Source organism: Artibeus jamaicensis, unplaced genomic scaffold, assembly GCF_021234435.1.
Source record: "Artibeus jamaicensis isolate MK-2021 breed Jamaican fruit bat unplaced genomic scaffold, CSHL_Jam_final scaffold_369, whole genome shotgun sequence".
NCBI classification, from domain to species: domain Eukaryota; kingdom Metazoa; phylum Chordata; class Mammalia; order Chiroptera; family Phyllostomidae; genus Artibeus; species Artibeus jamaicensis.
In genome coordinates this window covers 40,539,941-40,561,495 of record NW_026522042.1, presented here as the reverse complement: position 1 = coordinate 40,561,495, position 21,555 = coordinate 40,539,941, and the positions used below count along the sequence as shown (strand labels likewise).

The 21,555-nt window shown below is 47.3% G+C and overlaps 1 pseudogene; it reads right to left on the bottom strand.

The window, feature by feature from the left end:
- Window positions 1–14,437: 14,437 nt before the first annotated feature.
- LOC119053306 (heterogeneous nuclear ribonucleoproteins A2/B1-like) lies at window positions 14,438–17,485 on the bottom strand (annotated as a pseudogene).
- Between the last annotated feature and the right edge of the window lie 4,070 nt (window positions 17,486–21,555).

Below are 21,555 nucleotides of genomic sequence, written 5' to 3'. Positions count from 1 at the left end.
AGCTCAAGAAGAAACATAGGGCTAGCTAGCTGCAGTTCTGGGCAATAAGGGGGAACAGTGGGTTTTCTGAGGAGGAAATGGATCCTCAAGTCCTTCTAGTGGACTGCCAACTGGAAGCATGATCCCAAAACGCTGGAAATATAGGACACCCTCAGCAGCCAACAGCTGGGTCACAAGATTGTAAAGTCTTATTATTGTAGCCCGAGGGTATGGATCCGGCTGGAGAAGGGGGAAGAGGCAAAGGGAGCAGAGGGAAGCGGGTACAAAGAAATCGTTCCTTCTTTTATCCTCTCCAATTTCAGGAGTCCGAAGGTGGAGCTGGCTACTTCTGCTCATTGGAAGGCAGATGTCGAATTCAGGAGCCAACATTCAAGCCTTTCTTCCTTTCAGTTAAGGTACAGAGTGATGTCATTTCCCAGAGATTTGGATTTTTTTAATTACTTTGGTCTGAATTGGAGGGTAATTGCCCACATCTCTGTTTCACCCGTGGATTCATGCTACAAAATAATTCCTGGAATCCAGTTCCAAGCTCCTTACCTAATGGAAGTATGTAATCGAATTTTTAATTTTGTGTGGAAAAAAATCTCAATGGCTTGAAGACTTTAACACATTAAACAGAAATTTAGCAGGTATTGCTTAGCACGGTCCCAGATGCCTGTCGGCTCACCTGGCTGTGCCGGGACCCCCTGCTGCAGGCTGGATGTAAAAGCTGACCAGGGAGGGGATCGGCAGGTGAGTGCAACTCATCCACTGCACAGCCACGACGGGCACGGGGTCTCGGAAGGGGACTCAAACTGTCATCCCGGCCCGAGTCTCAGACTGGCCCTTCCCCTCTGACCCTCTGTGTAGACTGCGGGCAGACACTGCCCCTTTTCTCTACCTCTGCAGTGGAGAGAGGCTGAGGAACACAGGCTGCATCTCTCACCCAGGTCCCCCCAGCTTCTTTTTTTAGTCCACCTCATCTTCTCCTGGTTTTGTTCAATTTTCTGCAAGCGTTTGGATCTGGCTCACTTATCTCCCTTTATCCCTCAGAAGCATCTCCCATAATTCCAATGACTGGAGGGGACATGGGACATTTTTCCACCCGGGCGCAGAGCTGAGTGGACACCCCTCCCCAGCTCTGCCCACCACTCCTCTGACCCCTGTGGGGACTTTCCTGACAGTGCCTCTTTTTCCTTTCCCTGTTTAATTGCTGGCTGCCGGGTTTTCTTTTCTTAATTATGTGTGGAGCTACATTTCACATAACAAAAGCCAACCCAGTTTTCAGGTGACTTGGGATTCTGTAGAGGAATCTCATCACTTCCAGCCCCTCATCAAAGCGGAGCTAAGTTTAGCCCACTGTAAGTGTGACAATGAAAAGGCCTGGTGAACGTGGTTCCAAGGAAAAGGCACTAAACTAGGCCCCAGGGGACCTGACACAGGGCCAGGCCCACAACTTCTTCTGCTACATGAGCACCTCACCTTTCTGACTTCTAAAGATTTTACCCCTCGGCCTTCCTCATAACATAGGTGATGGAATTCAATGTGCTATAAACATACCTTACAAACTAAACTGTGAAGCACTGTTCAGTCTGCTGAAGGCCCATGTCAGCCTGGGGACACATGGACAGTGTAATCTTCAGAATACACATGTGCACTTCACCAAAGTGAGGGCTGGGCCAGCTTTTACCCACTATTGACTCCCAGGGCTTGGCCCATGGGAGGAAGGAAGGAAAGGAGGGAGGGAGGGGAGGATAACAACTCACCCAAGAGTGTGAAATACAGGTTCTTCCATGTATCTGTGAAGCCCCAGTACCTGCTGGCGAGAGTAGGATTACTTGAATCACCACCAAGTCTTTCCTGAATTTGCATTTATGAATTGAGCCCCACTTGAGTGAAAAAGAAAAAAGTAGAACTAGATAGACCAGGAGCGTTTGTTCTTATAGGTCAACAGCAAAAGTCCCGACCCGGTGTGACCTCGTGGAGACTGCTCATTTAGGTAAGGCAGCGTCGCAACAGTGCTGTCTTGCAGTGTATAGTGCTTTATAGTTCATGGAGCATTTTCAAGTGTCTGGCCTCATTCTGATCTTCAAAATATCATGTCGATGGGTAGGGCAGATTATTCCCAGTTTCCAGGTGAGGAAATAGAGGCTCACAGGGGTGCAGAAACAGCAACTCACAGGCCAGCAAGCAGCAGAGCTGGGATTTGGGCAGTTTCACAACTCCTAGGAACTTTCAGCCACTAGCGAGGACAGTACTGAGGGTATGCCCCGTGGTAAAGTGACAGCCTCTGTAGCAACCAAAACTAATAGGATTTCCTCTTTATTTTTCTAGAACTACTTTTATCTTGAATCCCTGCAGAGAAGAGAGCCTCTTCTGCTAAAATAAGGGCAAAAATGCCTTAAATAAATATCATTAAAGGTATTGTTAAATAAAATATACAATTGGTAAATAAGCAATTTTAAATATTTGGCTTCATTAACAATTAATTGCCAACACCAACAATGGTTTGCCATTTTCCCCAATCGGGTTAAAAACAATAGAATTGATGTTGATAAGAATGCAGTAAAACCGATGTTTATGTTCAACACTGGTGGCCTCCTATATGGATAAAATCATTTAGAAGCTGTTTGGTCATACACAGCAGAAGCCATGAGATTGTTCATACTTTCTGAGCCAGAATCTTACATCTGGGAATCTATCCTAAGGAAATAATACGAAATAGGGAAGGAAAAAACATATCTTCCTGACACCTGGTTGTGGTACTCTCCCTTGGGTAGCAACAAGATATCATGGCACCTTTTCACTAAATTTCCTTTTGTTTAAGCTGGTTCAAATTCGTTCCTGTCGCCTGGCTCCAGAGCTGTTGGTATTGTAAACGCTCACGCACAAAGATAGCTAATATAAATATTAATATCCTTCCTTCCTTCCTTCAAAATTGATCCTAATTGGCCCTTCCAACCTCACCACCTGTTACCCCAGCTTTCCACCTCACCCCTACCAAACTCAAAGCTCTGTTTAACTTGAACTTCTCACAGCTGACAGGTGGGGCCATGAGTACCCAAGTTAACTTCCACGCACCCCAGAATCACCTGGAAAGCTGGTTAAAACAGACTGCTGACACACACACCGTCAGAAACCCAGCAGCTTTCTGATTCTGCTGCTCCTGTGTGAAGCCTGAGAATGGGCACCTGGAACAGGTGCCAGGTGATGCGGCTGCTGGTCGGAGGCCACACGGGAGAACCGGTGGTTTTAGCAGCAGCCCGCCTGCAGGAGTTCTCTTCTGGCGAAAGCCTGCTAGTCCTCCCATCCCCAGCTCCTCCCTAATATTTGCAGTCATCCCCAGTCCTACCAACCTGAACTAATTACTTGTCTCCTGTGCTGCTTTGGGGAGGGAATAGTGCCTACTACACAGTGTAATGAAAAGGCAGTCATATAATCAGTGCCAGCTCCCGGCTAATTCTGAATGCCTGGAGGGCTGGCCCACAGCTTCGGCATCTCTGTGCCCGCAGAGCACAAGGCTTGGCACACGGGAGCCATGCGCACATGAAGACTGAGTGGCTCCTCCCTACCTCACTGCACGGGAAGTTACGACTTACTCCTGCTCCCACAGGATCCATTAGCATATCGAATGGCTATTTCTAAAAGAGCCATGAGAGCAAAAGAAGAAACACGAGCAGAGTTTATTAGTTTGCCAGACTAGTAAATATCATCTTGCTTTGCTCTCTAAACTCCCTAATGAAGATAGCAGCTCTCAGGCAAATAAATAAAACATTAGGCTGAGGACACACAACACATCATAAGCACAGTTCACTTAATTTGTTCATTGCTGAAGGACATTAGCCACCTTTGAGACAATCTTCATAAACACACTGCCCAGGCTGCCTTTTCTCCTAGGTAAATACTATCAAGCTCAGATTTTAACATTTTTCGATATCTTACATGTATTTTATTTCAATAATTGTCTCTTACTAGCAAAATACCTGTCTTAACCAAATGAAAGCTATTCTTCAGTAATTGTCCTAAAAGCCAATTCCTTTTCAGAAAAAAATATCCTTTTGAATCACAAATAGCGGGGCTAAACAGTGTTCTCAGAATATTAATGTGAGCTTAAGCTATTAAAATGTCATGGTTAACCTTTTTAAAACCTAATTAAATTAAAATAATAATATGTGGAACAGTTTTACTGGAAGGAAAGGCTCTTTTTCAAAGAACCTGTTCCCAGTCTCAAAGCTAACCCCTTGAAGCCATGGTGGAAAGAGGTTTTGCATGTAGACAAAGGGAGCCCAGCTTTGCACGGGCTGTGATTAACTTTTAGTTGCTAGTATTAGAGTTAATTATTGTCGCATGCTGGAGGGCAGGGACAATTTACTCGCCAGATCACACCTAATAAGATGTATTTGCAGATGCCAGCATCTCCTGGACTTAATCAACAAACTATCAAGACAATCAATGCTGTTAGGTGCCATGTCCTTGTGAATTTTTTTTCCCAAAGAAAAAAGATAAAATCCAAGGGCAAGAGATCTAAGGATACAAGCAGGCTGCTCAGAATGCCTCTTGTAACTAGCATCAGGCTTATCACCCTCCGGATGGCCGGAGCCACAGAGCAGGAGGGTTTGTTCGCCCCGAGGCCTGATTCTGTTGGCGAGCAAAATTCAAGCCAGTCCCTTGAAAAGCTTCAAACAGGGTCCTGCCTACTTTGTCTTCTGTGGGAAAAGCCTGTTGCCCTTAAGACACTGTACTCACCTCTTGCTTTGCAAGGAATTAGTTTCGTTCCTTTACTTAATACTCTACACTTAGGTCCAGGGAATAAACTTTTAAAAGAAAGGAACTGGCTATTAGATAGAACAGGTTGGCAAATTCCAGAAAATAGTATGTCTGAGCTTCAACCCTGTTTTTTCATAGGCCCTCGAAACATTACAAAGAGGTAAGACTAGTATCATGCATGGGCCACAAAATAAGGAGGGGCTACCACAACGGAGCTAGAAGGCTCTCATGCAGGTGATGGAGAGGTGCAGGTGACAGTTGTAGCCAACCTGGGGGGCACTGACAGCTGAGCTGAGACCACCTCTAGCTATACGTCATATGTCCTGAATAGTGAAAGATGGTCACCATTCAGCAGGAACTCCTAGGTCTCTAGGTAGTCCAGTCATTTATTTATCCCTTTATTCACTCACCCTGGATGTGTTGTTGAACACCCACCCCCTTTATACCAGGTACTGTACTAAACATGTTTCTGCTTTTGCTAAAAGTGACCTGTGCAACTTTGAGCCCCTGCTACTTTGCACAGGGCCCATCTTGGACAAAACTGCTTTTATAACAAAGTTGGGAATCTTTGTTGACCTTCTGGCTTACAAAAGATAGTATAAGCCTGGAAATGGCACACGTTACTTCTATTCACACTCTATCAGTGAGAATTTGTCCTATGGCCATCCCCATCCGCAAGGGAGGCTGGGAAATGTAGTCTTCATTCTCTGCCCAGCTAAAATTCAGGGGTTCTACTACCAGTTGAAAGGAGAGGAAAACCAATATTACTGGCTCTGCTACAGTAAGATATTTGCTTTTATAGCAAAGGCTTTACTGTCCTAATCAATCAAATGAGGCAAGAATTTTTGGGCATTTCCACAGACCAGAGAGGTGGAAGGATAGCCAGGAGCCAGGAGCCAAGAGCCATGTGGGAAAGTGTCCCAAGTGGGATTCGACCCTACTTCAAGGCCTCAGAGTTGGTGCAGGTCTCAGGCCCTAGAGGACTAATAGGTAAACCAGGGAGGCATCACCACGCATGCAGGTATACGTGGGCCCTTTTTTAAAGTTTGAAAATATAAAGACACTCACTGCAGAATTATCCCTAAGTTATACTTTCCTGATGCAACATTTCTTGGTATCAGGATGGAAAATCCTTTCCTCGACTCTCTTAGATTCAGCATTTGGGGGTCCAAAAATTAAATTAACTCAAGTCAGATCAGCAAGAGAAAAGACGAAATTTATCCACTTATGTGGGCAGAGCTCACAGAGAAAGTGGCTCAAGTAGGTAGGGGTTAGAATTTGGAGCTCCTACACATCTTAATAAGAGCAAGGGGTTGGGATTTCAAGGGACAATAAATAGTGAGGGATGACTGAGAAATACGTGGGGAAACTACTGGAAGGCAAGGTCTGTCTCACTGAAGCCCATCCATGCACCCATTGCTGACAGCCCACCCCCAGTGCCAGGAGTCCCTCTGTCCCTGTGTGCGGGGAGCCCCCCTTACAGGGGACTTTGTGAGCATCTTCTTCTTTTGGAAGGCTCTGCTTCTAGGCAGATAAGAGGAACACAGAGAAAGCTTCTTCCTGCATTTGTTGACTTTGAAATGCTTTCACCTCAAAATAACCCTTATGCCACAGTGGCATATTCTGGACCCCTTCCCAGGTCATACCCAAATTTTACAGAATCCATTACTTGGAAAGGAAGAGGAAGGAAGCATAAGCGGAAAGAAGAAAGGAAAGTAGGAAGTGGCCATGATCAAATGTTTTTCAGGCAATGTGTGAATTTTAGGAAAAATGATATGTACATCCTCAAAACTCCATGCATCATTTTAAGCAGAAGAATGTGTAGGGAATAGTCCCAAGTTCAACTGGGAATATTTTGTACTCAGTGTGAACCATTCTCTTCTTCTTGTGTCCTTGCCTTGAACTTGCGTCTGTGAGCCTTGAATAATGTGACCTGACTTTTGCTTAGTGTTGGTCAAGTTCCTCAAACCTGAGACAATGTTGGAAAAAAAATGGAAAAGAAAATAAAGCCAGGGAGAAGAGCCAGGGGGAAAAAATGGAAAAGAAAATAAAGCCAAGGAGAAGAGCTTCTTCTCAGAAGAAGCTTCCGAGAGAAGCTTCCACTGCACACAGAGTAATTGTTTCCCAATGACACAGTGATAGTCTGGGATTAGGAAGGCATGTTTTCAGCATCTTACATCCTAATGGTACTAATTACATATGGCTGTTTTACTACATTTCAGTTGAATTTTAGGACATTGGTTCAAGATTTGGAATTAATGGGTAATACAATATAATTTTTCCCATCTTGAATAATAGGAAACAGGCTCTGGTTAGCATTTTCATACAGAACATATGATTTGTAGAAACAGATTACAAAAGGCAGTGCCTGTTTTTGGGAAACTGGATAGGAAGTGATGCATTATAGCTCTTTACCTACTCAACCCCCACCCAGCACACACTGACTGAATATAGTGAGCCAGGCTTTGTGCTGAGGGCAGTGGAGACAACAGGAAGAGGCCAGCACCCGTCCCGAAGGGCCTCTGGATGCGGTCAGAGGATGAGACAGAGTGAGCGGGGACTGCAGGAGAAGGACGGGCTAGGTAGTGAGGACCCCACTCCCGCTACAGGAGCCAGGGAGGGATGAGTTACGGAAGGGAAGAAGGAGCGCCAAGCAGTAGCCTATGCCAGAGCTCAGAGAGCAAGGCCACTCACTCTGGCTGCATCGCTGAGCCCACCAGTCAAGCAGAGAAGGTGTCCCCCCACCCCCGCCCCGCCCCCACTGCACCCCCCACTGCACCCCATGAAAGAAGCTGAAAGTTCCAGTTCTTCTCAGTGGCTCTGCCCTGACCGCCTTCACTTAAGCTCCCGCAGGGACAAAACTGTGTGTGAATGGGCTTGAAAACTTTGTTTCCTCATCTATAAAATGGGATAATGAAGTTTCACCTTAAGGAGTTATTGAGAGTATTCAATAAATTAATGCATGTTAAGTGCTTAGCTCAATGCCTAGCACATATTCAGTGCAATATATTAGCTGTTATTATGAGCTAGAGGCCACGTGAATATGTCACAGCGAAGCCAGAGGGCCCCTGAGATCAGGCTTGAGATTGAGACCCAGGTTTTCCCCTCTTCCCTCCCTTCCACTCCCTTCTCCTCCTCTCTCCCCCCCTCTGCTCCTCCACACACAGCAAACGCATATTTTTAGGAATACCTATTGGTGCAGTGAAACTGCACCCTACATGAATTTCCTTTAAACAAATTTAAGGATGCTCACCTGGCTGGATGAGACTGGGAGGGGGACAATTTAAATACTACCAGTCTTCCCACCTTTCTCTGAAGGAACACAGGGCCCCAAAAGGGGCCCAGCAGGGCGAGTGCTGGTCCTCACCACAAGGCTGCTTACTCAGCCTCCCCTGTGCATCGTGAAGCACACTTTGCAGGCAAGTGAAGGCATTCTAGAGCACAATTTTAACTACATGCAAATTTCACCCTGCCACGCTGACTTTAGAATGCAGCCCTTGTTAAAAAGGAGATACCCAACCACCTCTGTCAGTTTAGCTCTGAGTACATTCTAATCAAATTAGAAATCTTTAAGGCTTTCTGAGACCTGCTCTTGCCATTGAACAGTTTCAGTCACCCCTAGGCATAGCCTGAGGAGTAGGAGTGCTGCCTCCCAGGCTCAGAAATCCCAGGAGAGGGGCTGTGGTTTACACCCTGAGCCCCTACCCCCTCCTCCCTCACGCCCTCCCAAGGTAAAGCTGCCTGCCTTCCTTTCTTACGTAGGGCTAAGAAGAGAGCACCAATCCAGAGATCTGTCACACGGAAGCTGCAGCAGGGCAGGTACAGAGCTTGAAAAATAGATGTTCTGGGCTCATAAGCCTATAAACCCAAAGCCTCTCTAGAAGCTCAGGCAGGTACGTTCTTCCTGCTGGGTTCAATTTCAAAATCCAGTGCAATCATTGAAAAACGAGAGTGATTTGCTCTTTCAGCTATGCACAATTTTCATCAGCAGTCTCGGGTAGCTACAATTTTGAGCCGTCTTTTCCCACCTTTTCCTCGTCCTCCCTAGACGGACACATATTCCGGGGAAATGGTTTTTCTAATGGCCTGTGGATGCCTGCCTGTGCTCGGAGGCCTTGCCTGAGCGCCAAGTTCCGGAAATAGAATTCTCTTTCCACAGTCAGACATTCATAGAGTGCTATGGTCTCAAATTTCAGCTCCTGTCTTCCTGCTCCTGAAATCCGATCATCCCTTTTGTCTCTCAACCGCAATTATCTACTGAAAGATAAACAGGATGGTGTAACAGTGTGCACATGTAGATGTACAGAACTGATTCCCAGCCAGGGTAAATAGGAGGTGTAATTATTGCTGAAAGGCAGCACCTTTGGCGGGGAGGGGGGATAGAAATAAGGAAAATATTCTTCTTACAATGTCCTGGTCTTTATTTTTAGCTCAGTGATAACATTTCATTTTCTAACGCATTTGGAAGTAAGTGAGCACTATTTTGGAGACCCTTGGTCTTTGATTGTTCTTTCCAGCAAATGAACGATTAGCCTCAGTAGTCGAATCAACACCAGCAGAGCAGAGCAGTTTCCCCCTCCTCTGCTGCCACGAAGTAGGAGAACAGAGACGAGCAAAACAGCAATGAAACCTGAACCAGCTCACGCAGAAAGACTCAGGAGAACAGGGGATTCCAAACGGGAACTCCAGTTAGCAGCAGTGTTCTTGGCTTCCAAGCCCGAAATTGTCATTCCGGAGAGGTGATCCCCCCACGGCCCAGCAGGCCCATCCAATCACTTGTCCACATTAGTTATGTAAAAACCTGTCTTGCTGAATATTCTGGACACAGAAGTGATGATTTCAAAATAAGATTTGCCAACACAACCTCCTTTCCCCAAACAGCAAGAATCAGCAGAATATTCCTATGAGTCCTCCCAATTTATTCTTCATTATAAGCCATGGGAGAGAAACTCAGCTAAGTGAGACCCCAAGCTGCACAGTGGCACCAACCTAATCCCACCCAGAGAAAAACAGGAGGAGAGTATGAACCCAGGGCTCTTAAATTAGTGGGCAGACTCGGAGACTCTGGGGAGCTTGGTTAGGCAGGGGAACAAGGAGATCAAAGTCACAAAGACTTGAGTCTAATAAAGCGTTGGGGCCTGGGAGGTGACAAAAATGCTCCAAGGCAAGGGCTTCAGGCCACACAGCTGTCCACGGAGGAGCATGTGCGTTAAGCACAGTAAAGTGTGTGTGTTTGCCCTGCTTTGGAAAGCAGGAGGACGATGGAGCTTTATTTTTCTACATGAATTCTACAGTGTTGATTAAACCTGCCCTTCCAATGTCCCAGAAGGGAGGGGCTCTGATTCAGCATAAAACGAGCCCTCGGCCACACGCAGTGGCCTCAGCTAGAACACTGCTCAGCTCCTGTGCCCTTTCGCCTCACAAGAGTGGGGAATGGAATCGCTGGCATCGCTGAAAAACTCTCTCCTTATTTCTGTGTGTTCATTTGCTCTTTCTTCTCCTTCCTGGAGCGATGACAGCGACGGGGCTTGCCAGCTACTGGGCAGTGCCTCTGGAAGGCTGAGAGGGGTCAGGGTGAAACCCCAGGGAAAGGAACCAAGAGAAGGCTGATCTGGACCTGCTCTGGCTGAGTCTTTGGAAACAGAGAGGTGATCTAGATGCTTAGTTTCTACGTGGTCAGCCCAGATCCCTGACCGAAGAGGAAGAGATAAGGTTTAGGCCAATGACCCCTAGGAGTCATCCCATTTGTTGGAATGAGCTCAGTGTCTATGAGAGGCTGGAGACATGAAAATCCGGCCTGAGTCAAGGCACCCCTAACATCAGTGGGGCCCCAGAACCCAGGAGGCCCCGGCACACAGCAGCCTTCTCTCTTTAGGGTAGACAGGATGTCTGTGGTGCAGTAAGCAGAGCGCTGCCTGGGACTCGAGACCCCCAGTTCTCCCTAGTGTCACCTCTGCCTGCTTCTCCCAGCATGAACCCTACATTAAAAATCTGCATTTATATTGAGGGCCTGCTACATACAAGGCCCTGAAGATGCCTTGTATGTAGCAGGCCCTCCATATACAATTAACAAGACACAATTGTGCCCTGGAAGACCAGGTGGTGAATGGGAAGAGCGTGGGTTTTTTAAGCCATCCTGAGCTCAACTCTGTCATTTATAAATTTGTGTGGCCTTAGCCAAATCACTTTGTGTCCCTACAAAAATGGGGATAAAAATACTTACCACCCAGTGTTTCTGAAAGGATTAGAGGTAATGTATAGGAAGCACTTCTGCCAAAGGGCACGGTAGGCCTAGATAAACGGTACCAGCATTATTAGCTGCGGAGGACCTCAGGCTTGTAAGCAGCTAATGACGGAGCAAGGGAATAAGGCTGAACAAACATAGCAGATCAGGAGCCGGAGAGAAATGGGCTTAATGCAACGGGGCAAGGAGAGTAGAAAGGGGATTCATCACAGTGGAGCCGACCCAGCCAAGGTCAAAATGGGGACAGGCAATGACTCCTACCCCAGGTCCACTTCATGGCTTGCAGTTCCCTGGTTCTGATGAACGGGGAGACTTCTCTTGGCACACCCTGTAGATCAGCAGCTGGGACCTTCTCTCCTTTGGGTGTCTGGCTGCTCACAGAGGTGGGACTCTCACGGAGAAGAAGAGAGATTAGTCAGCAGGAACCTGCATCTCACCCTGTCTGCTCTGCCCACTATTTGGCCACTCTGAAGACCCCGTTCTTCAAGATATCCCCACATTCTTGCCACTCCTGTGCCTGTGAACACCCAGGGCTCTTTGCCCGCCCCAAGACCCTTTCCACCAGGGAGAGCAAGTCACACAGGGCCCTATACTTAAAAGAATCTGTCCTTAGTTTAGTGTTCTCCTGTCGATGTCTTCTTAATTTTGGAACAAAGAGCCCCACATTTTTATTTTCTGCTGGACTCTGCAAACTATGTGGCCAGCCTTGCTCCTACTTACTGAAACTGATGGGGTTTGAATTCACTGACTCCTCTGAGGCAGCCCACCCCCTTCTCAGAGGCCTCCTGAGCTGGTCAGACCCCAGATGCCCCTTTAATACCCCCGTTTGCGGGCACGTGAGGCACGCTAGGTTCCCCTTCTCAACCCACATGTCCTGATCCACATGACCCAGTCTAGGTGCTCTGTGGGTAATATATCTGCTCCAGCTCATCACCCTCCATATACAAGGAAATGCTCCCCTCCATAAAAACCATCGCCAAGATTTAAGAATTCTACCTGGCAAAGACCATCCCTATGTGCAGCGCAGTCTGCCCTTCCATTCAACCCACATTTATTGACTTCTCAGCTGAGCTGGACTGAACCCCGTCTTCCTGGCCAGAAGCCAGTCCCACCCAAACAGGCACTTGGCTAAAAGAACAATGTTCTTTAGCATATACAGCAAGATAAATCTTTGGGCAATTTGACCTAGAAACTTTTGCCTGGAAGAGCGAGCACATTCTGGGAGCAGGGCTGTGTTCTCTGTGGCTCCAACAGCTGTGCAAGGCAGCTGGGTGAGATGCTGCCAAGCCTGTCATTTCCCCCTGTCTGCTATTCAGATGTGCCCTACCCCTGCGAGGTGCATTACAGCCGAGCGTTCTGACTCCCTGGGCATGATCCTCTGGAGTATCCGTGCCATGGTTGGGGTGGGGTACCTGCCACATTTGGCCTGGACTCCCTCTCCCTGATGGAAAGGGTCTTGGGGCGGGCAAAGAGCCCTGGGTGTTCACAGGCACAGGAGTGGCAAGAATGTGGGGATAATGAAGAACGTGGTCTTCAGAGTGGCCAAGTAGTGGGCAGAGCAGACAGGGTGAGATGCAGGTCCCTGCTGACTAATCTCTCTTCTTCTCCGCGAGAGCCCCACCTCTGTGAGCAGCCAGACACCCAAAGGAGAGAAGGTCCCAGCTGCTGATCTACAGGGTGTGCCAAGAGAAGTCTCCCCATTCATCAGAACCAGGGAACTGCAAGCCAGGAGCAGTGCAAGTAAAAACAGCTACATCCATCTCAAGGGGAAGGGAAAACAGAAATAGTGAGGGAAGGGCCTGCCCCTTCCAAATCAGCTCTAATCCAAGGGTTTGGGCCCTTTTTACAAAATCCACATCCCCTTGCAATAAACGCCAAAACCTCTCACTCCTTTTAAAGTTGTGTAAATTAAGTCAATGCATTTGAAAGTTTAGATCCAGAGGAAAAAAATGTGACCAATGGGAGGCATATTTAATTCCGTGTAGGGAAGCAGTTTCCGACAATTAAGTCGGTCCCACAATGGAATGTTCAAGTCTACAGTTCTTCAGAGACGTGGTACGCTTCATTTCAATGGAAGAATTAAAGCAGAAGCTGTGATATCATCTGTCTGAGCTTTCATGTGAGGTTTTTGTGGGGGAAAGAAGGTGGGGCCAAGTGATTTAAGGTTTTTTCCATGACTCATTTGTTTAGGCAAGTGATTTCATCAACGAGGTGTATTATGTTCACACAAAGTTCTTGACTTGCTGGGCCATGTAGACAATTCAGGGTGCCAAGTTCCTGGAATGTACACCTGTCTGGTCCTTTACATCACCTGACTTGGTGCCTACACAGACATTGGGATGTCTTACATGATGTTCTGCACACAGAACAATTTAGAAGGCATTTGACACAAGAGGCAGGTTGTATTCCAAATGATTTGCGTCTAGAAAATGTGAGTTGCATGTGGTCAAATTATTGAGGACTTTCAGTCTTGGTTTGGGTCACAGAAAAACTAAAGGTGAATTAGATCATCCAAGTTAATGTCACAAACAGCCCTGCAGCAGGAAGAACCTTCCCCCAAATTAAAACCCTTACAATGCAGCTCCTCCAGTGTGCCTGCTCTAACCAACCAATGCCTCCCTTTTCTATTCCTAGAAGTTAGCAAGATTTGACAGAACTTTATCACATGACTATTGCCAAGTAGCCATAGGCAACTGTATTTAACCAAACTATAAACATATGGCGTTTGGTCTGGAACTCAAGACCTGACTGCTCACTCTTCTACTGACTTCACCGTGTCAGCATAACAGGGCAGCACACGTGTTCAACACTCATGTGGTTGAACAGTCACAGCAAACAGTGAGAGGTAATAAGCATTTCCAAAGGTTCCTGTGAGAGTTGCTTGGGGAACCTAGAAAGAGCTTGTCATACCTCCAATGTAGTCATTGACATTGTAAGAAACATACACTGTGAGTAACAAACACTCTTGGAAACAATATATATCATTTTCCTTTAGAATTATTTTATTAAATCATAAATGTACAATGGCTTCTTAACTCTACACATGCATTTAAATTGTTTTTAAAGGAAAATGCTATGTTTTATTACACCATGGGAATAGCTTGGCTAATAGCTTTTCAAAACTCTGAGAACAATCTTTAAAAAGTTTTCACGTCACCTAAAACTTATAAATTTAATATTATCAAAGGAATGCTTTTACACTCTTACAAAGACCACTAGATATAAACAATTAAAAGGCTAATAAACTGTCTCAAAGGCTTTTTTTTTTACAATCCTTCCTCCAGAGTAAGGTAATGTTATTAAATGATCCAATCCATTCACAGAACGGCTCTCTGCCTCCGTTCTGGTGTCTTCTGCCGTATCACTGCACACACATGCATGACTGAGATAAGAGTTTCCTTAACATTGTTATTTCAATAACCCAAAGCTGTTGCTACCTCTGGGCTCTCAGCGTCTCCTATATATACAGTGAAGCCCATGGCAAATAGGAAGGAGCTCAATATCAGCTTTCCCTTCATAACCACCTCTTCCTTCACCTCCTCCAGAACTATAGTTTTAGTTTTCTCCACCATATGGTCCCCCCATGTTCCTGCTTCCACCAAAATTTCCACTCTTCATCGGACCACAGTTAGAAGGTTGCTGGTTGTAATTTCCAAAGTCATTATAGTTTCCACTTCCGCTATCTTTTCCTCCAGGTCCTCCTCCACACCCACTGCAGCCATCCCCAAATCCACGACCACTCCCATAGCCACCAGATTCTCCTCTAAAGTTACTTCCCAGTCCTGGTCCAAAATTTCCACTGCCACAGGGAGAGTCTCCAAAGCCAAAGCTGCCTCCTTCCACTTCTAGAACTTCAAACTTCCTGCATTTCTTGTCTAGACAAAGCCTTTCTTGCTTCTGCATTATGACCATTGATGGTATGGTATTTCTGCAACAAAGTCTTATCCACAGGATCAGGGTCATCAAAAGTAATCAATCCAAAGCCTTTTTTTTTTTCCAGGCTGCCTGTCAGTAATTGTCTTAGTGGTATCAACTGTTTCATATTCATCAGAGTAATCTCTAAGATGATGCTCCTCAGGGTCTTCTTTAAACCCACCAACGAACAGCTTCTTCACAGGTATAGGAGCCCCTGGCTTTCCAGAGTCCTCTCTTGCAACATCGAGTTTGGGATCAACCACTCTCCCGTCAATCGAATGAGGTCTTGCAGCCATGTCAGCATCAACCTCAGCCATGGACGAAAAAGTTGCAAAACCAAATCCTCCGGATCTTTTGCTTGCAGGATCTCTCATTGTCACAGCCTGTAAGTTTCCCCCACGGCTCCTCAAACTTCCTCAAACTAGTTCCTCAAACTTCCATCTGTGGTTTCAAAGCTCACTCCACCGTAAACAGTTTACTTTATTGAACAGGAACTGTTCCTTTTCTCTCTATCTCAGACTCAGTCACTTCAGCCCGATTTCCCACAGCCCAGCGAGATGAGACCCCTCTCCGCGGTTGTATGTGAGCCAGACTCATCCTGGCACTGTAGTGAGAATTGCTGCTGCCAGAGGAATGAGAACACTGGGGGCACCGCTGCACCGCACGCCGGCGCTGCTGATGCTACCCCGGGAAAAAACATACTGCATGGAGGATGAGGAATCTAAGCTACCAGAGAATGGAGCAGACAAAAAGAAAGGGTGTGTCTGTGTTGTGTTAATGACAGAGCTTTACAATGAAGAGCCATGTAGGAAATGAGCAGCCAAAGAACTTATATGCACGGCCCATAGACATGAACAATGGTGGGAGCAATGCCTGAGGGAGTGGGGGTGCTGCTGGGCAAGGCCGGGTAAAGGGGGAAATCAAGACAACTGTAATAGTATAGTCAATAAAATATATAATTTAAAAAGTAAAAAATAAAATGAAGAGCCATGCACTCTTCTCACTGAAGTAGAGTTCTGTAAGCAAGACCTGGGGACCTTGTCCCTGAGAGTAGAGTGAACACAGCTGCGGGCAGTAGGGGGACACCCAGCAGCCAGTGGACAGTGTGCAGAGAGGCCTGGGCTGATGAGGGGGGGTGAAGACTACATTACCGCCCAGGGTAACAACTGGGCTCCAGCTAAGCAGCAGAACTCTTGCCAAGGGGGCGGGAACGTGGATGATTAGGAACAACCTAGGGAAGTCAGAAAGCAGCAGTCATGACACGGGACACAATGTCAGTCACAGGCCAACTTGGCAGGGATGGAGGAGGTGTGATGGCAGAAGGAAAGCAGGAGTCCCATCCTGTAGAAGCACCAGGTTCCAGCAGGACTAATAGCAGATTGCTTCCTCTTGGTGCGAGTTTCTTTTATCCCTCCTCATTGGTCTGAGAATGAAGAGCATGCTAAGCCTGCAGGAGGCTGAGTGGAGAGAGGAGGTGGGAAAGGTGGGGGGAGGAGTGGTAGGGAGGTCAGTGGGCCCCGTGAGTGTAGAAGCAAGGTCTCAGCAGTAGCCTGGGACCAGAAACCCAGTAGCCTGGGTTCCCTATTTAGGGAACCGAGCTTTGCAGGTATTGAGAGACTCTGGATGGAAGTCTGTACCTGAATTTCTAGTGGGTCAAGGCAGTTCCTCTGATTATCCCAGCCTGTGTTTGCTGAATTTGCAAACCCTCACAAGTATAGATCTTTAAAATGGTTAAAAAGAGCAAAGCTCCTATAGGGAAAACACACTGTTAATCCTGAAAGTTCTCCCGTTTTCATGGCTGCTCTCCTCCAATAAAACTTGACATTGCCGTTCTGTTTACTTTAGCAGGTAACAGTTTTGATAGAGCCCCAAAGCCTTACCTCAAACATGTTCTTCAATGTCAAAAGGGCATGCAAAGAAATGTTTCCTAATGAAAGATTTATCTTTTATCCGACAGTGATAATTTAGCTGGTGCTGATCCCTTCATCCTCTTTTCCATTTTAAAAAGAAAGTTGAACAAAATTACCTTTCTTGGAATAACAGCTCCCTTTTAAAACCTGACTGCTTTGTCATTACCTCTGCAATCTCCCTTGGAGATCATGGGCTATTCATTTTCTCCCTGACTCCAATTTGTCTTTTGATATTTTACTTTGGTCTGTTCAAACAGTCCGCCGATTGTCCAGCTCATCAGAGCAAGGCCCCAGCTTGAGCAAACGCCCACCGGCATGGCGTGTCACCCACGGCAGGTCACGCAGCGTCCTGCCTGCTCTGGGGCCCCTCCGTGCGCGGTGGAAGAGCTTTGAACATTATCGAAGCTCTTCTCGTTAAACCTTTCTCTAGCTCTTATCCCTGTGTCTTTTATCTACATATCATCGCAGGGGCTGCAGCTTCACAGTCGAAAAAAAAGTAGCTACGGAGCCTTTTAAAAAAAAGGAAAACTTGAGACAAGGAAAGGCCAGAAATGTAACACACTGACCTGCGGCGCCCAGGGCTCCATGTAGGGCTGTGAGGGGCGTGCTGCGGGGGCGGCCTGGGGGAGGGGCAGGGGGGCCAGAAGTTCGGCCCACATGGAGCTGCCATGCCCGACCAGGGCGCCTTCGCCCACCGTGCACTAACGGGCCATCTGGGTCGGCAACAGCTCTGGCTTCTTAGCAGGTACGTTTTTCCAGATGCTGAGTTGGACCAGTGAGTTCTTGTTTCTGATCATGTTGAATTGTTGCTCTTTCCTTCTTTGGTTATTTTTCTGTTAATTTCATCTGTGTGATTTCATCTCTGCTGTCCCCTGGGGTAAATTCAGCAGCCCCTGGCATAACCTTGGTTCAGAGGAATGTCTCACACACCTCTCTGCCTCTTCTCTTACACAATCCCCCAAAAAGAATTTCCTTTCCATCTGTGTTTAATCAGCAGTGTGGACCCAAGTGCACCAACTCGGTCCTTACTAGGTCTTGAGTGTCTGATCACATCCCAGCTCGTTAGTGACCAGATAGCTGGGCCTTCACGCTTGGCTTCCACTCCAGGAGCAGGGTCCGTATTAGTGCAAGGTCCACACCCCACACAAAGGATGAGTTTGCTTTTTCTTTTCTTTTAAGCTTTACTGATCTCAGAAAGAACTGAAGGCTTGTTGGAAAGGGTGGGAATCAGCTCAACATACTAATTTATATATTATCTATGAACTTGACATGTATACTCCCAGGGATAAAGCGGAATCAATTGGTGCGATAGAACTGCCATTATATCCGATTCCAAAACTAGGAGCCTGTCACACGGGAACTGTGCGATCTCGTGGGGGCAGGCAACCACGAGTTTTAGATCATACTGCACCAGCTCCACGGGAGACCTAGAGCTGTCTCCGGACCTCTCCGGGCTTCAGTTTTCTCATCTCTGAAATGGACGGAGACATCGGCTCTCAGGGTTGTTGTGATAATTAAATGGGAGAGTAACGGACGAATTTCAACTTGGTTACCATTGCCTGTTGTACGCATTCTGTGTGAGAAGGGGCACGTGTCCGGCTCCTAGATTTTGCATCACAGAACAGTCACCTGTCCTGACCAAAGGCCCATGGGAATAGGAAACTCTGGCATTACTGAAGACTCTCCTATCTCTGCTCCAGTAAGACCTAAGAGAGACCCGCTCCACTAATCCAGGGCGCAGCAAACCCAGGTCGTCTGAGACCAGTTAGGCGGTGTGGCTCCTACCCAGCTGGGCTCCTCCAAGAGGGCATCCCTCCCCAGACTGTGCTCCCAGGCAGGGATGGCAGAGTTAATGGGATGGGGCCAGGGCCAGTGGGACAGGGTCTGCTGTGCCCTCGTGACCTGAGAACGGGGTTTCACCAAGTGCTCTTCCGGGAAGATGGAAGTTGTGGTCAGCAGGGCCAGGAAGTGACTCAGGTGAGGGCCCCCTGCTTGGGGGGGGGGGGGGGCTGCGTATGTGATGTCCCTGCGGCCCCTGCCACAAATGCCTCCCCACCCCTGGACTATCTCGGTGCCCAGACCTCATCATGAAGATACTCTCTTGAATCCTGTGGACCTCCTGCAACAGAGTCACCTGTAAAAACGCAAATGCCTGTGGGAACTGTACCTCCTTGAGTACACGTCAGCAGAGAGGTAGCCTCCCTTCCACTGTTCTTTTCTCAGCTGTCCCGTTGTGCTGGCTGTCAGGTGCTCTGACCTAAGTCCCAGGAAAGAGGGCAGCACAGAGACATGGCCTCTGAGCCAAGGCTGACTGGCTACGGCTGGGAATTGTGAGAGACAAACAAGTTCCCAAGGAGAGACGGTCCACTGGCCGAGACCACAGGAGCCTCCCCGCCCCGGCCCTCGCACTAGCATTTCCTCACAGGACAGCGTGGCGTGCACGCCTGCAGTGCACCCGTTGGAGCCTGCATACCTCTTGGCTGCACTCCGCACAGCACAGCAAAACCGCTCACTGGGAAACCCTGTGACTGACTAAGGAGGGCCCTTCCTCTGATCTTGGGTGCACACTCAGCCAGCACCTAGGAAAGCTGGGAGAGCCAGGGAATGCCCCTGCAGTAGCCCAAACCAGTGATGGGTGTGAGAGTTAGTGAGTCAGTACCAGCTCCTTTGCCTGCGCGTCCTCACCCACCTGTTAGGATGACCCTGGGGAAGCACTACACCGTCCTCCACATTCTCCCACAGGACTGAGCTCCAGGCGCCTTCAGGGCTAAGCTGCTTTCATGTGGCCCTTACTAGCTTCCTGCCTTCTCTGCCTCTTCCCCAATCCTGACCTGTGGGTTCCTACGGTGAACTATGTGAATTCAAATCCTTGTCTTAGGATCTACTTTGGGGGACATTAGTTTGACTATTTAATTTTACTCTGAATTTCCCTTCTGTGTTGTGTTCGACTTTTAGCCAGTTTGAGGCCATTTTGCCACAAGTCATTCTTGACAGTCATCTGTTTCGTACTTTGCACGGGTGCATGTGCAATCCTGTGATACAGGATTGTTCTGGGACAAGACACAGAAGGTGGCTATGGAACCACAGGAGAAAAAAACACTGACAGAAAACACTGACCATCATCTTTAAAACAAGCTTAACCTTGATCATTTCTATCAAATCCAATACTGGCTCTTGCTAATGAGCCAATGAATGACCACTGAGCACCCACCTATCTGTGTAGAAACTTTGCTAAACACAGTGTATAATACACAGCACAAGTCACAGTTCCTCTTTTTCTGGAAGTTTACACGTGAATTGAGGAAACAAAACTTGTGCACCCCAAAATAACTCATAAAGCAAGGCAGCATGTAATAAATACAAATAGATGCCATATGCATTTAAATTTCAAGGAACAATGGAATCAGTTTAACTGCCGCATATCTCATGAAAGAGCTCAGAAAGAACTGTAATCCTTTTGCTAACTGCAAAGCAAATAGCTTTCCATCAGAGGAGTCCTGGTCATTTCTGCAATGCAAGGAGAAGCATCAGCATCAGAGATGTATTCAGACGAAATACCTGATTGCCTGTAATACACTTCTGTCCGAGGCATCAGAGAATAACCTCACCATGCTACAAAGTAAGGAACCGCAGAATCTTCACCAGTAAATTCTTTACATAAAACATGTATTAGTTAATTAGAGATTCCCTATTAATACACAAACTTGTTTCTAGGAATTAACTTGATTATAGAGGTTATCACCAATAATCCCAGAAGTTTTGCATCTCAGAGCTAGAAAGGAACCTTCCAGGACTTCCAGCCTAAATACGTCTTCCAAAGGTGGTCATCCAACTTGGCCACCTCCAGCAACCTGAGGCTCTGCAGTATCCCTTTTGTGGGATAGCCTAAGTGGCGGAAAATTCTTCCACCAGCAGTGAGGGCTCTGTTGGAGTCATGGAGGAAGGCACATTGGGAGTCCTGGTCAGTCCCCTATGACGCAGGATGACACATTTTTACAAGAGAGGAAGCCCTGGCTGATGTGTCTCAGTGGATTGAATGCCAGCCTGCGAACCAAAAGGTCGCCGGTTCAATTCCCAGTCAGGGCACATGCCTGGGTTGTGGCCAGGTCCCCAGTTGGAGGCATGTGAGAGGCCACTACACATTGATGTTTCTCTTCCTTTCTTTTTCCCTCCCTTCCCCTTTCTCTAAAATCTTAGAGACAGAGAGAGAAAGAAAGAGAGATGGGGGTCACCATAGGTACCCGGGGAGGCAGAAAGTTTAAGCCCAGGTAGGTGAAGGCAGAGCATGTGTGCTCTCTTCCCAGGCACAGGTCGGTGCTGGGGAGAAAGGGTTCTGAGGAGGTGTCCCTCAGTTCTTCCCAGGAATTTGTTCTGTAGTCGTCAGGTGTTTGCGAGGTTCTGCAGGCCCAATCAACTCGCAAACACTTGAAGGCCTGACATTCTGAGATGGGCTAGACGAGCTCTAGTCACTTCAGTGTGTGCTGGGGTGGGGACCTCAGAAGGGACAGGTCAACAGGCAGCAGCAGAGATTGACAAGAGTCAACTTGGACCCTTTGAGAAAGAAAGTTGTTCAGCAGGGTTGAAATTCCTAAAAAGAAAGTGAGTGAGCATTCGGAGCCAAGCTTGCACTTACGAACATTAACTGAGCACCTGCTATGAGCTTAACACAACGACTGAAACTCTCGGCCTTGCTCTTCAGTGTATGTACCTTTCACACCAGCCTTCGATGGCCTCCCGGTG